This window comes from Drosophila virilis, chromosome 5, assembly GCF_030788295.1.
Source record: "Drosophila virilis strain 15010-1051.87 chromosome 5, Dvir_AGI_RSII-ME, whole genome shotgun sequence".
Taxonomy (NCBI): domain Eukaryota; kingdom Metazoa; phylum Arthropoda; class Insecta; order Diptera; family Drosophilidae; genus Drosophila; species Drosophila virilis.
In genome coordinates this window covers 7,232,345-7,246,861 of record NC_091547.1, presented here as the reverse complement: position 1 = coordinate 7,246,861, position 14,517 = coordinate 7,232,345, and positions in this window count along the sequence as shown.

The following is a 14,517-nucleotide window of genomic DNA, read 5'->3' as shown; positions in this document are numbered from 1 at the left end:
CAATATGTTTACAAGGCTCAGAGAGTGCTGCATGCAGCAAATGCGTTTGCATTACGGTCAAATGTTTGCGGCTTGCCTGCCGCACACACACACACGTACCCACGCACACACACATACACATATAGGGAGCTTGTTGTTTGCGCCTTTATGGCAGCCAAACTTTGACCACATTTTGCTAACAAAAATATTACAACAATGTTGTCGTCGGCTCGCCGCCTTCTGTTAGTTGGCAACCACAATTTCTAGCGCTGGTTTTGCCAGTAATTTTTGGCCAAATAGGATGCAATTAATTTTGCAAAAGGGACAACTTCATCTGACAGCAATAATGTATTGCAGATTCGGCCATTGCATAAATTTTGTTGGTGCTGTAAGGCCGCGTTATCCACATCGCTCAAGGCTGTGAAAGTAACTGAAACGGAAATTGGTAAAGGATTACGGCCAAAGATTAAAATGTGCTAATGCTGATAGCCTCAACAGCGGACACTCAACAGGAACAACAACAGCAACAACAACTTCTGGTTACTCCTCGTTGCTGTTCAATGTCGTCCGGCAAACTTTTTACTTTGCATCCACATAAAATACATACCAAATAAAATAAAACAGCAACAACATAAAAAGGCTGTTGGGTGCAAAAACAAAAAAAAAAATGAGAAAAGTTTTTAATTTATATTTAAACTTTTTCAAAGTGCTGAAATGGGGGTGTTATCTACTGCTGCTACTGCTGCTGCAGTGGCGACTGCTTCGCATGCAAAATAGTTCGCCAACACCAAAGGCTGCTTCTTCTGGCCATGTCTACATGTGGCTAGTTGTTAATGCCAAGCAAAAAGGCTAACAAGCACACAATATACACAAGATCAGCATGGCGACCAGTTCATTAGGGAAATTTAACAAAAACTCAATGAAAAATCTTTAAGAAGAGAAAAACTAAATGTGTCATTAAAAACGGACATTTTGAAAATTTGTCACCCATATACATTTTATAGCGAACAAGGAAGTTGTATGTATGCATGTAAGTTATGTAGAACGTACATCTGAAAAATATGTTCAACCCATAAAGCACATTATTTCTGATCAGAACGATAACCCGATTTAATCTGTCCGGAATAGCATAGCCTCTAGCTTAGTGACATTGGATATTTACAAAAAAATCCTATCACAGCCATTCAGATTCATTAACTTAGCATAAAGGTTATCTTCTAGCTTGCATCTCTCAATTTTATCACATAAATTGTTTTCTCATAGAAACTTGTCAATATTGTAAATGTGTTTGTCAATTTTATGTCATGTTTAATTTGCAATTCTCATTAGCCTTTCTTAATGAAATTATTGAAAATAAATCAACACAACCAACGTTTAAAAAGCACAACCGTTCGACCAATTTCAGCGTTTAAAAATGCGGTATATCAATATCAGCGACCATGTAATTTACGCTTAATTTGTAGCCATTACCACAAAAATGCATTAAGTATGTGTGTCTGTGGGTGTGTGTGTGTGTGTGTGTTTGCGAACGCCTTTAAATGTGCTGCAATTATTTGCAATGCAATTTTAATTGAGTGCTGAAATATTTGCGGGCAATTCGCGATGCAATAAAATATATAACGAGCATCAATTATATATTTATTGAAAATCTCTGCAAGGCTCATAAAACCATTTACAACTAATACCAATACTAAATAGGAAACATTCGTATTTGTTGTGCATTAAAAATTGTTGTAAAATAACATTTATTTTCGCTTTGACCTGTGTGAACAATAATTATTGCACATTGATAGCAATAGCATCTCTTTATTTCAACATTATAATTAATATTTCGGAATACACCTTATCGTTTAAAATTCAATGATGGCCAAACTTAAATATGCAAATATCTATATATAATATTATATATTAATAGATCAATTGCCAAATACATAACAGAAATATGAAATATCGAAGATACATTTAAGAAGTAGTATATTTATTTGTATTAATTTATTTAAAATATCATATTTACAAACATCCAATTTTAATGTTACCAACTTAGTACACGGAGGTAAATCTATTTTGATGCTTTTAAAACGGAGGCATTGCTTAGGTCTCTTAGTCCAGTTCTATGATAAACTAGATCTGCAGTTGACGTTTTCAATAGATACATGCGATTGCATTCCATCATTTTTGCATCGTATATCTAAGCCTGTGCCCCATCGCAGCTAGAGAAAAGCCACTTAAACACAAATGTGCAACGATCAGAGTATGGCTGTGTATGCTGCAACTGGCGTATGCAACTGCCAAAGTTGTTGCACAAATGCATTTGTAATAATTTAGCTGGCAAGCGTTTGCAGCAAGCTGCATGCCCTAACAATGTTTGCCCCTGCCGCTGCACGTACATGACTCCCCTGGGCATGGCTATATCCGTGTGTTTGTTTGCATGTGTATGCGTGTGTGTGCTAGTGTGTGCGTTAATAAATTGAGTTGGCCGTCTATGGGCAAATAGTGCAACATACAGCATTAGAAGCATTCCGAATTTGGTAACGGCGGCAGAGATGGAGGCAGAAACAAAGGCGGAGGCAGCATCAGCGTTGGCGTCGCACTGAGCCTGTCGATTTCATTTCAAATGCGCCTTTGGGCCATAAAATTTGACACAAACACGAGGCACACATGCACGCATGTAACACACGTACATATGCACGCATGCAGCACATGCAGCACAAATACACATGCAGCAAATGCACGCATGCAGCATGTTGCATGTGCTCATTTGCAGTCGTTATTAAATTGCGTTTTTAGAGCTAGACTGAGGACTTAGCAGGCAGCAGAGGTTCTGCCAGAGACTAAAACAGCGGCAGAGGTCCTGGCAGCGGCTGAGGCAGAGGCATTTTAATGAACTGACGCATGGGCAGGCAATGGGACTGCCCTTTGTGCATTTATTTGTTTGCATTGGCACTGATTGTATTTGCATTTGTGTGTGTGTGTGTGTGTATGTGTGTGTGTTTGTGTGTGAGTGTGTACAATTGGCAAGCGTTCGATTTCGTGTAATGAAATTTTCTAATCAAAGCGTTTTGTTTATTTGCCTGGCTGCTGTTGGGCACCGTTCAAGGTTTGGATTGGCTTGTTGACCAGCGACCGCACAACAAATGCACACACACATAGCCGTACATATTTGAATGTTTTTGTTTGCATTAGGTCAAAGGTTGTCAGTTGTGCAAATAGTAATTAGTTGTAATTAGGTTTTACATATGCACTGCATCGCACTTGCCATAAACAATTGAATGGGCATGTGTTTTGCTCGGAGGCGATCAGCTTAAATGTCAAATTGAATATGTCAAGGCTTCAAAGTCGCGTTTGAAGTGCAATTAAATTGGCGTTTTATGCGGCCAATTTGCATTTACGCGGCGAGAAATAGGAACAATAAACCATAATTTATATTTGTCTATATACATATATAATTAACTCTATTTCCCACAAGCGCGGCCAAAGTCTTTGAAAACTCATTTGAATATGAAATTCTGAAATTCATATTCAAATTCAAATTTTCGCAGCTCTCTGCACGGCTCTGCTCACCACGCTGTAGAGTTCAATGAGGTGTTAAACCATAATTTGCACAAAACCCACCCGCAAGCCCCGCCTCACCGCCTCCCTTTCTTCACCCTAGCCTTAACAAGCCGCGCACATTTGCATTTTACGCGTTTTAGCGCTTTAATTTTGCCTGAGTTTCTACAGTTTTTCTTTTTAACTGTTTATACCCTGTTCCTATCACAAAAAATATGACAAGGCATGCATTGCTTTCTTTTATATTTTAAATGCTTAAATATATGGGGAGCACAGTCTCTATGTTGAAAGTTGTATTTTATCTAACAGTTAAAAAACTGATGTCAAGAAAATTGATAAATGTTTGGAATTCGAATAAATATTGCCTAGGAGGCATCGATGCAATAACATGGAACATTTGTAAGTGAGCTTTTAAATTCTAGGCGAAGCTTGTTCACCTCGACAAATTCTCGCTCAGAAGTAATTAAACTAATTCCGAATACCTTTATTTTTTGAGCAATGCAACCAAAGCTAATATAAGATATGGTATTACCATCCTCTCTGCGAAATTCAGCTTCAGGGTATCTGCTTGGCGTGCATTTTAGACTATGGAAATTCTGCTTGTTTTTAGCTGCTTCTCTCAGCTTTTTTTCCGTGTGCGTTACATTTTGGCTAGCATAAAAGGCGCTCTATTGTTTGTGTTCGCAGCCACAGCAGCAGCGCCTCAAAGTGTTTGGCCACAATTACGCATTGGAGCTGAGCGGCTAGAGTAAGGGGGCAGATGCGGCGAAACTGGAGCTGAAGCTGTAGCTGTAGCTGGGCGTGAGATGCATACGCTGCCATCAAATTTAATCGCCATGAAATTTGTGGGCCATAAAAATGGATGGGGAGGAGCGTGGGCGGCGCGTAACGTTACACCAAATTTTATTAGCTTCAATTTAACAATTTGTTGGAAGGGGGAAGGTGGCCGGAGTGGTCCCCCTTGACTTTATTATTAATATTTAAACAGGCGGCAGCAACATTAGAATTATGCGAGCGGCGACTTCATTTCACCTGCTGCAGTTAATAAGCGGCCAGCGCTACCCAAAAGCCTGAAACAGAAACCATTTTAATTTTTCACATGGATGAGTGCAAAATTAAGACATTAAATGAATGCGCGTCCCCATCTACGGTGTGCGGCCAAATTGAGCTGGCTGCCACGAGTCGCACAGCTGGCGCCCGAGCAGAGGGTCCCAACACTGTCTGGCTGGGTTGCTGACGAACAACTGATTTTAATAACAGTCATCTGCCGCTGTGCATAACGATGCGTAACGCGAATGCGAACGCGAAGGCGAGTGCTCCCTGTCCACGTTATGACTTTGATTCATCAGCAGCAGCCCGAGCAGGAGCTGTAGATGGAGCTGGAGCCGGAGCAGCAGCAGCAGCAGCAGCAGCAGCAAGAGCCAAGGCGGACGGGCACAGACACTGTCCGTGTCGGCATTTGCATACAAATGGGCGTTGCCATAAGTTCACTGGCGTTGCCACAATTTGCTTTTAAAACGTGCATATTCTAATTGCCAGCAATTTGAGGTGGCGTCTACCGTTGCCGATGGCGTCGCTGTCGCCATCGTTGACAAAAGAGCAAAGTTTATGGCTAATACAGGCATTAGGTAAGCTGGTAATATCCGCAAATCTTTCCCCCTACCAACCACACAGAGCGCGAAACGCTTAAGACAAAAAGCGACTTAAAGTCAAGCAATTCTCGTGAATTCCCCAAGCATTTTGCAATAGCTTTGCTAGCCCACATGCTCCACGCAGCAAGTCCTGCAACTCGTTCCCCAGGCAGCGTCAGTAATAAAACTTTATTGAATTGTATTGATTTTAAAATTATTACCGCTGAGGCGGAAGTAATGCCATTGTGTGTGTGTGTGTGTGTGTGTCTGTGTCTGTTTGTGTGTGCGAGCAATGGCAGCTAAGTTTTGGCTGTGTGCGAGTGTGTGCGTGCGCGCTCGCTCAAGTGTGTGCTGCTGGCAACGGCTGTTGGAATTTCACAAACAACAACATTTTCATTATTGTGTGCAACTGTGCAAAAAAAGAACAAAAGGCATTGCGTCTTATTGTCGGCGTATTTGCAAGGAGTGTGCGGTCCCCCGAAAAAAGGGGTGGAAAAAGAGAGGAAGCGAGAGCTGTGCCAGAGCAACAGAGTTGGCAGCCTGCACTTTAAGGCGTTCGAGTGCTTAACTTTCCATTTCGCCGGCGCCGCAAAGTAGGCAATGCTTTTTTTCGTAAGCCCCACACATGCAGATACATACAAATACATACAAACATATACATATATTTATATATATATATATATGGTCTGGGGCACATATGCCAGCAGCGGTTTAATGAAAAGCCAATAGCAAGCCGACGTTCATTGTAATTTTCTCAGCTATTTGAGCGTTTTACTCTCAAAGTGTTTGTTGTGGCACGTGCACAGCAACAGCAGCAATAGCAGCGATTATCTAAGTACCTAAACAATACCAATATGCAGACACGTGTGTGTGGCAGTCAGTCTATAAGTGTATGTGTGTGTGTGTGTATATGCACATAATCACGACTAAACACACAGTTAATCGAGTGTAAAAATGCTCTTGGCTGCCCCTGTAAACACCGGCCATGCCATGCACTTAAAGCTTGAACAGCGACTGATCAATTTTAACTGCTCTCCAAAATAAATGATTATTTTATTATTTTATTATTAACAAGCCAATCAAATGGAATATGTAATATTGTCTATATGCAAATATTTACAACCGCAGAGCTGGCGCAAAGTGCAGGAATGTCTCGCATTAGAAGGTTAGGCCACATGAACTTGCAGCACACACACATACGCACACAGTAACACAGAGAGAACGTGTATGCAAATGTGAAAGCAGTTAACTTTTTTGGCCCCCCTGGCAACAGAGTGGCGCTAGGTAAGCCGCAGGATATGTTTGCCATCGCCACTATGCTCCAGCTGCAGCTGCGACTGCAGCTCTCTGTTCTGTCTCCGTGTCCAGCTCCGGCCTGCCAATTCATTTCTATTCATGTTATGCAATTCAATTGTTCTGTCCCCTTGACTCTTGGCACCCGCTGCCCAACATGTTCATGGCTCCGCTCCTGTTTAAACTTCCTTTAGCTCTCGTGATGCCGCACATGCATATGCACAAGCCCGCAACGGGTTTGGGACTAGGACAAGGTCTGAGTTTGGGGCTGTGTTAGTTTTTTTTTGCAACCTGCTTTCACATTTGCGGCCAGTTGCTGCTCTCCATCTACTGAACGAAACCCAAGCATATCCTGCTGCAATTTTGTTGTTCCTGCTGCTGTTGTTTCTGTTGCTGCTGCTGCTGCTGCTGCTGCTGCTGCTGGCGTCGTGTAAAGACAGCACTTGCGGTTGAGTTGATCTGACCGCTTGTCCGGCAAGCCATAATTATGCAATTTCTTGTCAACATGCTGTGGATGCACTTGCCGGAAATGGCCAAAGTGCTGTGCGGCTGCGGCCAAAAGACTTGAACATTTTAACTTCTTGAAATTGCCAGACATTTATAGGCAATTATGCAGAGGTTTTAGCTTCCGTTCATGTGCATATTTTGGCCCACTTGCTTGGCTTGGTACTTGTCACACAGGCTACTACCATAAATAATTCATAGCCTCAATTTGGCCCCTCAATCAAAAGCCTAATTTTCCATGCTTAGCCGAGCAACTGAGCAACTGACTCAACACACACAATGCAACATTGTGCACAGGATCCAAAGAAAATGATTGCATATAAAAATGGTTATATTTTTCATCCTCATGAGTCCTAATCTCCTCACACTCACACAGAAAGCGGATGAGAGACGTGGGTAAGGGAGTTAGGAAGTACATTAAGAGGCATGTAAAGCCAGTGCGGCAAGTGTCTTATCTACTTCCGGCTGATGTTTACGATGCCAATGCCACTGATTACCAACTGCACACAATAAGAGCGAAGGCGTCTTGCGACCAAACGAGAAGTTATTGCAACGAGCTGGCAATGGCAATGGCAATGCCTGAAAGTTGTCATGGCGACAACAGCCTGGCTCCGATTCCAATCTCCATATCTAGAGCTATATCAGTGTGTGCGCCCTTTCAGGGCAACAGATTATGATTGAGTCTGGTGCCGTACGCCGTGCTCCGTGCTCCATTCGGTATATGCTCCCAGGATGGCGTCATTTGTTTGGCTGCTCTGGCTGTCATCTCAGCGACAACGACATGCAAAGCTATGGCAACCGAAACGCGTGAAGCCATAACGCGCATCATTATTAGGCGAAAATTATTATCGCGTAGCCGCACTTTACAGCCCGCCCCCAATTCTCGCCTTTGCTACTTAAGTTTGACGCGATAACGACATTTGCTTGGGCGAATCTCATCAGCTGGATTTATGGCACGCATAATTTTTATTGTGTTTGAACTGCAGCCGGCGCAAAATTGGCAACGAGCAACTAGGTGCCAAAGCCAATCATGTGGCTTACATTGCTGCATACACTGAGAAAAGAAACTGTGTTGAATCAGTTAAATTTCAATCCAAGCGAGCTGCAATCGAATGTTCGTTCAGAAAAAAAAAGTACAATTCAAAATGTTAAATTAAAATTAACAATCACAATAATTATATTCTCAGCAGTAAGAACAGAGTATTACATAATCGGCAAATTGTGACTGCAACAATTTTAATTCTTTTCTCATTTAGGTAGTTTCAGTTTATTCGATTCTCTCAGTGTAGTTAGCTGATGTGGCACATGCCAGCGCATTGCTCAGAAGTTAATTTCTTGCGATTTCTTGTGTATGTGGGTTCAGCTCTTTTATTAACCATAAAATTCTTGTAATTTTATGTGGCAAAAAACGTTGCAAATTTGCATGTGCTTCATGTATGGAGCTGTTGCTGTTGCTGTGTCGGTGGCTGTGGCTGTGGCAGTGGCAATGGTTTTTTATGGCATCATAAATATGTATGTTTTGAATGGATTAAAGTCGAAATGGCGCATTAAATTTTGGGCCGGCTGACTGAAAGCATTTTTAGTGCCCTCCAGCTATGTTAGTCGTAGATATCAAGAGTAATTAACAGAAACAGAGAGAGGCGCATGCTAATGCATGTATTTATACGCACATACACAATCAGACAGTGCCTGAGGCAGCTGCATTTGCAATTAAGCAGCTTATTTTGCCCACCATCGGCCCAGCACTGTCACCTTGCCTGTAACGTGTGTGTGTGTGTGCAGCAGCTGCTGCCCAACAGGCAGGTTAATGTGAGCCCCTCCGGCAAACAAGCAACAGTGGAGAGTTGTGAGATAAAACCCGTTGTGCTTAGACTGGGTTCGCCTGGGCAGGGGCAAGCAGTAGCCTTTAGGGCACCCAGTGGCAGCTAATTAAATTTATTATTGTATAAAATTGGACACTTCCGGCGCGCAGGCACTCAACGGGTGACAGCCAATTCCAAGATGACGCAGCACTGATGAGCACCGATACAGAAATTAAGCAAACTGCAAGGCGTTAAGCACAATTTTCATGCCAACTAATAAGTTAACAGCACCATAATGGCCTGTTTCCTGCATGAATTGCCAATTATGGGTATACCCCCCACCAACCATAAAGCACCAAATTGCAATGTCACGGCTGCCAATACAACAATAACAACAAGCAATGAGCATTGCGTACTGTTTCCACCGGCCCTTGTCCTTTGAGCTGCTGCCTGCGTGTGATTGATGATGTGTCCGATTGAAATCATCAAATAAAACAAGTGGCAATGACTGTATCGGCGGTACAATGCAGTTCCTATGCAATTCCAGCAAAGCCTAACCGATTAAACTGAGCATAAGCATAAACATGACAAGCTTCGAGATTAAACAACTTAAGTTTCGTAAATATGTTTATATAGTTTTTATTATTACTATTATTATTATTATTATGAATATTATTCATATTTATATTATCATTATTATTATAACCATTATTATTATTATTATTATTGTCATTATTATTATTATTCTTGTTCTTATTACTATTATTATGACTATAGTATTAGATATAACTATCAAACTAAGTATCAACCTAACTTATTTCCAAAACTACATTAGCCTGAGATTTGAACCAGCATCCTTCTTGTTGAAGCCTGTGCATGACTGGGTAAATGAGATAGCTCAGCTTTATTAAAATATAATACTAAGCATTTTGACAGAACACCTACTCAAAAGCTGTTAATTTAGTATTCATTCCGTTATCCTGCGTATTTTAGCAATACGACAGACTTGCTCGTAAAGCCATTAAACTGGCCAAACTGGCCGCAGTGTTAATTATAGCGCTTATCTGTTGCCGCTGGTATTTCCAGAGAACTTGTTTTTCTGTTGTCAGAGAAATTGTTATTGTTGTTGGTCTTGTTGTTACTGCTGTTGCTGTTGTTTTGGCCAACCACCCGCAACACGCTGGTGTTGATTATTAATTACAAGGATTTAAATTAATTAGAGAGCTTAAAATATTAACAACGCCGTCGGCCAATTCCTCTAAACCAAAGCGAGGGCGAGGCGGGTCAGAGTCGATGTTACAAATTGATTTGAAGTCGTTCTCAGTGCAAAGGTTGGAAATGTATCGCGAATAAGTTACATGTGTACACATGTAATACCCTGTACTTGAGTTGCACAGCTAATGAGGCCTTCTGAAAGCTTAGATGCCATCAGTAGTTATCATAAAAGTTGGCTGAGAATGTTTGCAGACTGAAGATTTCTGTAACAACTCCCAGAGCTACTTTTTATTCAAACCAAGCTCTGGTCTAATACACATACTTGGCATTATCGAAAGAATTAAGTGTTAAGCTGAAATCCATTTCAGAAATTGCATTAAAAGTCTCGGAAAGAGTCAGCAATTATGATAGTAGGACCAAAAATTATAAAATAAAAGCCACATCCACACAATTAACAAGTTATTTTCGCACAAAACAAAATTCTTATCCTCGAAGCGTCGCGTTCACATGGGAGACCAAAGCGTACCCATTCAAACCACCGCAAAATAACTTTTCCCAGACTGTTGAATGAATTGTTTGTTAGTTTGTGTGTGACCATTAATCAACATAGCAAACAAAAATACAAATCCACACACACACTCGCCCCCAATACACATACAGGCACACTCGCATACACACACAATGAAACTCTTAAAATTGGCAAATTGCTGTGTGATTTACCAGCAAATAATAAACATGTTTAGCGAATAAATTCATCAAAAGTTGCTTTTCATATAGACGATAGCACTAACGAGGCGACCAGGAGGCACCCAAAGTCCTTTGCAGTGTACACATACCCACACACATGCACACACACACACACACACACACACACACACACACACACAACACACATACATACATACGACATGTATGTTGACTGCGTGTATAGTGAGAGCAAACAAAAATGGCAGCGCGCACAGGTGACACAGGTGAACGTGGATGTGGATGTGCCAATGGTGGAGTGGGCATGGCAGGACTGAAGGGGGCAAGCACTGGACGCGCGCATAGGCACTGGAAATAGAAACAACTGCACATACAACAAATAATACTAATGACAAGTACGCAATGCAACGAGTTTTGAATGGTCATGCACATAAGAAAGTAGGCAAATAAGCTCTTTGTACTCTGTAAAAAGGGCACGATGGGTGTTTACGACTAGTCATATTTACTAGTATGTTAAGTTACGTCGATCGACTTTGCTCTTAATGTTGATCGAGAATAAATATTTGCTTGATCTGGTCGAAGGGGTCCCTTTCTGTCTGTTACATTTGTATAAATATGCTCCTCCTAGAGTATTCCCTTATTTAAGCCAATTTTAATTTCACCAAATATATTTTAGTTAAATCATTAGATATGCCAGGTCTAGGGTAATACGCTGTTTGTTAAACTCTGGAGAGTTTTTTTCTTGTTTTTGTTATCTTCTGAGACAAAAAAATAAAAAAAGAATTCGGGTTTTGCATTTGCAAATAGAACAGAATATACTAGAAGTTCTATATATAAGCCTGCTAATCATTTGGCCAGAGATCTTTGCTATTTTTTTGTGTGCGTTCCATTCACGTAGTTGTTCTTGTTGATTTGTGTTGGTAACCTGCCGATTGAGCGCTTAATTTGTTAAGCTGCAAAAGTAGAAACTCAAACAAATCAGAATATCTGACCAGAAGTCAAGGTGTGTTTGCTTTGGCCCTTGTTTGTGTGAGTATGTGTGCGTGTATGTGTGCATGTGGGGTAGAGGTATCTGTGTGGATTTTGTGGCTGCTCAACGGCTGCCGCTGTCTATCAGGGGCCACAGATTTTATCAAACATACGCAGTGAGAGGGAGAGAGACATATCCAAAATTTGGATGTGCGTGTGTGTGTGTGACTGACAGCAGAGCACGTTGATTGTTTGTTCGTTACGTTTTACTCATTTCGATCCTTTTTTTTCTGTTGGTCGGTGTGATGTGCAAAATGCGACTGGTTTGCCTTTTCGGGATGCTCTATTTTTGGTTTTTGATGTGCAGGAAGCTCATCATCAAAGGCTACAACAGTCGGCGCTGTGATAATTGTGTGTGTGTGTGTGTGTGTGTGGGTGTGAGTGCACGGCTACCTAACCAGGAGTTGTATTTTTTTTTTTTTGGTTGTGTATTTTCACATTGAGTATTTTTTGTCGGTTGGTACCTGTGTGTGTCGCTTTTTGTGTGTTGTGAGCTGTTGTTGGCATTGACGTTGCCTTTTTGTTTTTCTTTGCCTTTTAGCTGTGTGATTTTGTGCCCTTTTTTATGCGCTTGCCGCTTGCCGCTCGCTGTTTGCCCCTGACAAATATTGACCCGCATTGATTGTCGTTTTTCCGCTTGTAAAATTGTGTTGGAGCCCGCCCTGCTGTCTTCAGTCCCACGCTTCCGGCTTATGCGCAAAGTTTTCACTTTCGTGTACACGTAATTGGCTGCCAGCTTTTCGGGACGGGCCTAGCAGCACATTAGGGGCGTTCAGCAGTTGCAGTTACACAGACATAGTTGGAACTGGAGTCCGTTTACACATACGTATGATATTGGCAATGCCACAATATTTAGCCATTTTATGTATATTTCGTAGTTTTTTTTTTTTGGCGTCATCGTTAAAATGGTTTTTATTGTTTCCGCTGCCAGCGTTATTAATGTTGTTGTTCTGCTTTTGACTTAACTTCCGTCGCACACTCTCATATACACAGACGCACACATTGCCACAATTTATATTTTTCAATTAAGCAGCAAAAGTTTTACGCTTTGTTTCGTGCAACTGTAATAAATTTCAACTACCCCTCCTACCAACAGTCATAGCTGAACCAACCCGCAATGTTTCACTTCATTTGGCCGCATATGTACCGGCAGCATCTCGACTCTGTTGTTCTTATTGTTGTGATTGCATATTTTGCGTTATGGTTTCATTTTGGAGCACTCGTGTAATTGATAGCCACCCATGGCTTAATTGATAATTTCGTAGTTTCAACACACGCCCCAACTCACACGTAAATTTCAGCACATTGCCAAGCCTTACAATGAACCTTTCACGCTGCCGGCAATATTTATTTTTTTAATAAAATATTCAATTTAACCAGCCGCCATTGAACTGCAATTAAATTCGTTTACTCTCTAACTATTCCAATCAGACTAAATTTTCAAAAACATAAAGGCACTGTTTTTACAAAATATTTTTTCTAATTTTCCTTCGATTTTTTTTTTAATTTAAAAAAAAAAAACCTGAGTAATATATTTTTTATATATTTAAGCAAAGAGTAAACGTGCACAATTAGAGGATTTTCAACAATTAAAAATGGTTGTATTATTGGCCTATCATCCAATGAATTTCAAGCTAATTTTCCAAGTTTTTTTGTGAAAATGCAAATGAATACTTCTTTTGCACTTTTCAATTTGACAATGTTTAAATACACAACTCTAAACTTAAGTTTAAAGTTTTTTAAAGAAGAAATAACAAGAATTCCACATACATTCCAAGAATAACATATATTCTTTCTTAAAAAACCTAAAGAAGACCTTGAAATAAACATTGTAAAGCCCAAAGGCACGGCAATTGATATAACAAGAATCAAGAGCTCAGCGATAATTTGCTGTAATGTGTTGCCTTTCATTAATCATACGCCCCGTAAGCAAATCAATTGAAATGGACTGTTTGAGCTTTTAGCAATTTACAATTGACTAATGGTTGCGTCATCGTGTACTGCCACATATAGAAGATAAGAATTCCTCTGCCCAGCTTCAGTGCGCAGCTGCCCCTGGCAATGCCATCGCCACCGCCACCGCCTCCGCCTCCCGTCCGAACAGTCCTTGTCAGCATTTGCCAGCGATTGCCGCCCATGCATTATGCTCTTACAGGACTGATTCGGGCTAAAGGACTCGTTTATCGCTTCGTTCGTGTTGTTGTTGTGCAATCATCAAACGGTTTAGCTGCAAAACTAATTGCATTACATCAATTTTTCTGTTAAAAGTCAATAACCAATCAAATACACACACACACACACACACACAAATACAGATGCAGGGCCAGACGCAACGCGGTTCAAAGTTTGCAAACGTGCAGTTAAATGCACACAGACACGCACACACATACACAACACACACACACATACATGAACAAGAATCAGCCAGCGGTCAATTTAATGGCAGAGCGATAGAGCGAGAAGGACACAGCCACATGACAGAGGGAAACAGAGACAGAGACAGGGAAAGCAACGCAATAATGACAGGAGTAATCACATTAGCCCCACATAAACTTTTGCGTAGCATGCTCTGATCTAAGGGTTGTCAAGTGGCCTTAATTGAATGAAATTCAATAAAAACTTGCCATCACTTAAATTCAAGTCCATAAAGTACGCCTATAAATTAACTCAAGTTTTAATATACAAATGCTCAAGTAATTGAAATTCAATCAAACATATTTCCACAGTCTTAATAAATTAAAATCAAGCTAATGCTTATTTGTAAGTTTTCAATTAGTCAAATGCCATTGAGAAAAATGATAAGATCAAAC